The following is a 6,249-nucleotide window of genomic DNA, read 5'->3' as shown; positions in this document are numbered from 1 at the left end:
CAAGGCAGAAATTAAGAGATAAAAATCCAGAAAAATACAAAAAAGGCAAAATTCTACTGTTCCATTGAACTTCAAAGATTTTTTTTAACTTCTGAAAAACAAAAATTCCTATTCTGATATTCAAAATGGATTGATGTTTGGTTGTCGAAAGTTTTGATTCAAGTTGGTTGAGGGTTACTCTTCCATTGGGTTTCTGAGTTGATTTTCTGGGTTTTAATTGTTCAATCTGGTTGGTTTCTGCGGCCGATTGCCTGCTGTTATTACTGCTGATTCTTCATTTTCTTATTTCGTTTACTTCTAGGTACTCTTTTGGATCTAAATTGACCAACTTTGCTTGAATGTGTGGAAGTTGTTAATCCCTACTTGAAATCAATAAAGATGTCATGAATTCTAATTCTGATTCCATTAATCTGTTGAAGTTACTTAGTTTAGTTTAATTTTCTTATACATATTTATATTTTTGCTTTGAGTATGGGATAATGTAATAATGCCAGTCGGCTGGTTCAATGTGTTGACTACTAAATGCGTAAGAAAGGTCATAAGGAATGGATTTGTGTAGAGGTAGCATGTTAATGTGCCTGAAGTTTACAGTGAAGTTGAGTACTAGGTTCAAGTAGGTTTAAATTAGTGCCAATGGTTCTCTCATAGGTTTAAATTTGTGCTCTGTGTTTACATGTTGATTGGTTCTTCAAATAAACCAAGATAGAACAACACTAAATCCATTACGTAAATTGGTACAATGGGGAAGCAATGATATTAGAAATGTTGGTTTTGTTAAGTCAAATGGATGTTTGAGTTTTTTTTTTGATTTCGAATAAATGTCTTTGTCAAATTGATTTCTGGTTTTAATTTTAGTGTCACACATATGAGTCTATGTTAGATGATCCCAACATGAAGTTCTTCTTGTTAAATTAATTTCGGCCCAGTTTCATTGTCACATTTCATGAATGGATTATCTTTCTTAATTAATGTTTGTTAGTTAATAGGATCCGAAATTAAATCATTGTATATGGGTGACCGTGTTTGGGGAATCGATGTCAAACCCAAAGGGGGTAAACTTCCTTTTTTATTAACATACAGCTGACCTTCGTTTCAGAGACGGGCCTACTTCGAGCCCCAAAGCTTGCAATGGCTTTTTGGGTTTAATGTTAATTTGGCATGTTAAAAATCTGATTGCTTTCAGCTGTTGTGGAGGTTCGATACGTGAATCTTTGAATATTCTATTTGCGCATGTCCCATACGAACTGGGCTCGTTAGTTGGGCTTGAGTTCTTCTTTAAAATAAAGTAGTACCTTCTTTTGGCCTTCGACAAATCCATTAGGCAATATTTGATAAATTAGAAATCCTGCGGTTTTCTTTAAACAATTAATGTTTTTTTTAGAATGAGGTGAGCCATACTAAATAACGCAAAATAGCTTATGGCCCTCCGAAGCCTAGTTTGAATACCTCTTTAATTTAGAATTGAGGTGTGTCATGCCAAACAAAAATGACCATTGCATGGCCCTCATTTAATTAATCTTGTGTTGATCCTTAGAATTGAGGCGTGCTATGCCAAATAAAACCCCGCCCATGGCCCTCACAAAATTAGTTAGCTTTCTATAGAAATTTAAGGTGTGCCATTTTCATTAAGTAACCCATGGCCTTCATGTAATTAATACTAACTCTTCAAAAATTGAGGTGTGCCATCAATTGAATTTTTCGTGGCTCTCGCAAAGTTAAAAACGCGTAGTTGCTGTAGGCGCGTTATTTTAATAACCTTACCTTCTTAAACTCGGTTGTGCATTTCATGTGACTCAAATCCAAATCTCAATAACGTTGAATAAAATGTGTTTCGGATTGCGGGTGCATTTCATGTGGCGCAGTCCAAAGACATGTTTTAGACGACGTTAAATCTTCCTTAAAATAATTAAAAGCGGTTTTAAAGTAAAATTCACATAGGTTTAAAAGCGAATTAAAATTAGATAATAGGCCAATTATAACAGTTGAGCGACTGTGCTAGAATCATGGAACTCGGGAATGCCTAACACCATCTCCCGGGTTAACAGAATTCCTTACCCGGATTTTTGGTTCGCGGATTGTAAAACAGCGTCAATCTTTTCCTCGATTCGGGATTTGAACCGGTGACTTGGGACACCATAAATTATCCCAAGTGGCGACTCTAAATTTTTAATAAAATAATCTCGTTCCGATTGTCACTTTAAGTTGGAAAAAAACTCTCTTATACACTCCTTCTCGGGGGTGTAGTGAAAAAGGAGGTGTGACACTAAGTTTCCATGAGTATCAATGATAATTTCTTGAAAACTCTACTAATAATTTCAAATGGCTACCATTGTCATCAAGAAAAGTAAAATGCTAGATTTGAAGGAACTCGAGAAGACCAATACACTTCCCCTTTCAACGAATGAATCTCTTTTTCTCTCCCACATGATTCTTCTTTTCCTTTTCCCCTCTTCTTTTAATTTTATTCATTACTTCTTTTTTCACCTCGTAGTTATTATTTTATTACAAAAATATAGATCACGATTTTCACAAAAATCAAATTATATTATCAATGGACTATTAAAGGAGTATAATTGGTCGAATAATGTGTGACAAAAATATTTAAATTCTTCATACATTATTCTCCACTTGCATTTATAACAAAAGAGAAAGAGAATTTTTTTTCCTTTCCAAATTACAAAAAAAATGACCAAATTCACAGCAAGGAAACATTCAATGGTTTTTTCTTTTAAATTATGCATCATTCAAAATTATATTCTTTTACAGACAGAATGTCACGACCCGGATTTTCAAACCTCGGGAGTCGTGATGGCCCTACTCGTAGAAGCTAGGCAAGCCACTAAACATAGAAAATTTCTAACTCTTTCATTTTTAACCCTTTTTAACAATCTGAATTAACATGTATCCAACATTTAGATATTAATGATAAATAAAATCAAGCGGAAGACTTAATTTAATATAATAACCAAGACCAGTACGATAATGACAACACACATCTCTACCCGAAATCCGGTGTCACAATATCACGGATGAACTAAGATTACTACAACAAATGTCTGAAAGAAATTCAATCTGTCTCGAAATCTAATGAAAACAGAGTACATAATAAAGTAGAAGAGAACGTCGGGCTTGCGGACGCCTGCAGGACTACCTCGGGATCTCTGGCTGGACTGAAGACAGGCTCCCCAAGTGCTACTATCTAAAAACTGCTCTGGAATCTGCACACAGTACAGAGTGTAGCATCAGCACAACCGACCTCATGTACTAGTAAGTGTCTGGCCTAACCCCGGCGAGGTAGTGACGAGGCTAGGACCAGACTCCAAATAAACCTGTACAGTTATATAATATACAACAGAAAATAAACAGGAATAAACAATTAACATGGGAGAGGTACATACTACGGGGGAAATATCGAATCCAGCAGAAACTTAAGAGAAATATGAGAGAACAATTCAAGATTTACAACAAAACCATAATAATACTGTTGCGGCGCGCAACCCGATCCCTATCATTTAACACTGTTGTGGCGTGCAACCTGATCCATTTATATCACTGTTGTGGCATGCAACTCGATCCAATATAACATTATTGCAGCGTACAACCCGATCCAACATAACATTGTTGCGGGTGCAACCCATTCCATATATAGTATTGTTGCGGCGTGCAACCCGATCCAACATAACATTGTTGCGGCGTGCAACCCGTTCCATATATAGTATTGTTGCGGCGTGCAACCCGATCCAACATAAAATTTATATACCTTTAGCAACAATCATACCAAGAGTCCCGGCAAGGGATCAACAATAAGCTACACTATCCCGGTAAGGGATTCGACAGTAAAAGTAAATACGTCCCGGCAAGGGAGAAATAGCTATAACCAATCTTAACCCAACTTCTACACATCTCAGCTAACACCAATACTCAATCATAAGTAATTCCCACAAAAACAAACTTAATCCTTGCTCAATATCGAGAATCATCAATTAAAGCATTCGTAGTACTATTTAAGAACACAAAATAAATTGCAATTTAAGACTCACGGCGATGCTCAACACCAACGTATAGATACTCGTCACCATGCCTATATGTCGTACTCAACAAGAAGCAAATAGCAAATAGGACACAACTCCTAATCCCTCAAGCTAAGGTTAGACCGAACACTTACCTCGAACTTCCACGGCCTACTCAAGCCTCAAACACCGCCTTTCCTTTTGAATTTGACTCCAAATCAATTGTATCAAGACATAATCGACTTAATAACATCAATATATGCTAAACAATCCAATTCCAATGCTTAATTATAGTTTTTCCATCATTCTTCCCAAAAAGTCAAAAATTAACCTCAGGCCCGCTTGGTCAAAACATGAGGTTAGGACCAATATTCGATCACCCATTCACCCACGAGCCCGAATATATATTTTTTTTTGAAATCCGACCCCAAAACGAGGTCAAATTTCCAAATAATCAAAAAGCCCCAACTCTACCCAAATCCCTAATTTTCTACCCTTAATCTCATGTTTTAGGTCTAGAAATCTAGTGGGTGTTGATAAAAATGGAAGAAAACGAGTTTAGGATTATATATCTATGAAGCTATGGTGAAGTTCCTCTTCAAAAATCTCCTAAGAGGTGTGGAGAAGATGAAGTTTATGAAAAATGGTGGAATTCCCGTAATACATTCCGTTTTTGGAACTTAAAACAACTGGGCGAATTTGCTCTATGCGTTCGCGACAAACTCATCGCGTTCGCGATGCGCTAGGCCTGAGAGACCTTCCGCGACGCGTTCACGTAGGTATAATAACCCCCCTGCCCAGGCTCATAAGCCATCGCGTTCGCGTATGCTGGGTCGCGTTCGCGAAGGGTATCCCCCCTTAGCCTCACATTCGCGTCACCAGCTTCGCATTCGCGAAGAAGAATTTGGCACCTGGGAGATTTGCCTTACGCAATTGCGAGTGTGCCCACGCGAACGCGAAGAGAAAACTTCCTGGGCACTGAACAGCAAAAACCTACAACATGAGTTCAAAAACCTTCTGAAACACATCTGAAACACACCCGAGCCCTCGGGGCTCCAAACCAAACATACGTACTAACTCAAAAACATCATATGAACTCATCTGTATGATCAAATCGCCAAATTAACCCTTTAAACAACGAATTAAACCTCAAAATTAATGAAATATTTCAAAACTTCTTAAAACATCAAATTTTGCATTTAAGGTCCGAATCACGTCAAATGGATTCCGTTTCTTACCAAACGTCACAGAATTATCTTAAATCACATATAAGACCTGTACTAGGCGTCGAAACTAAAATACAGGCCCGATACCAATATGTTCTAATCAAAATTCATTTCCAAATCCTTTAAACAATTTCAAGAAAAAAAAAATTTTAAAAGTTCATTTCTCGGGCTTGGGACCTCGGAATTTGATTCCGAGCATACGCCCAAGTCCCATATTTTCCTACGGACCCTTCGGGACCGTCAAATCATGGGTCCGGGTCCGTTTATCCAAAACGTTGACCGAAGTCAAATTAATTCATTTTATAGTCAAAATTTATCATTTTCACATATTTTCATTAATAAGCCCGGACTGTGCACGCAAATCGAGGTAATGTTAAAAGAGGTTTTTAAGGCCTCGAAACGCAGAATTCAATTTAAAAACAAGTGATGACCCAAAAGGTCATCACATTCTCCACCTCTAAAACAACCGTTCGTCCTCGAACAGATAGAAGAAGGAAGTACCTGAGTCGGGGAAATGATGGGGATAACGGCTCCGCATATTGGACTCGGACTCCCAGGTCAATGCCTCAACAGGATGACCTCTCCACTGAACACGAACGGAAGGAAAACTCTTCGATCTCAACTAACGAACTTGTCGGTCTAGAATAGCTACCAGCTCCCCCCTCATAAGACAAGTCCTTGTCCAACTGGATAGTGCTAAAATCTAACACGTGGGATGGATTGCCGTGATATTTCTGAAGCATGGACACATGAAACACTGGATGCACGGCTGATAAGCTCAGCGGCAATGTAAGTCTATAAGCTACCTCTCCCACTCGATCAAGGATCTCAAATGGGCCAATGAACCTAGGGCTAAGCTTGCCCTTCTTCCTAAATCTCATCACGCCCTTCATAGGCGACACTTGAAGCAAAACTAGCTCACCGACCATAAATGCTAAATCACGAACGTTGCGGTCGGCATAACTCTTTTGCCTGGACTAAGCTGTACGAAGCCTATCTTGAATGATCCTTAC

Source organism: Nicotiana sylvestris, chromosome 2 (assembly GCF_000393655.2).
Source record: "Nicotiana sylvestris chromosome 2, ASM39365v2, whole genome shotgun sequence".
Taxonomy (NCBI): domain Eukaryota; kingdom Viridiplantae; phylum Streptophyta; class Magnoliopsida; order Solanales; family Solanaceae; genus Nicotiana; species Nicotiana sylvestris.
Note: the sequence above shows the minus strand (reverse complement) of the source record.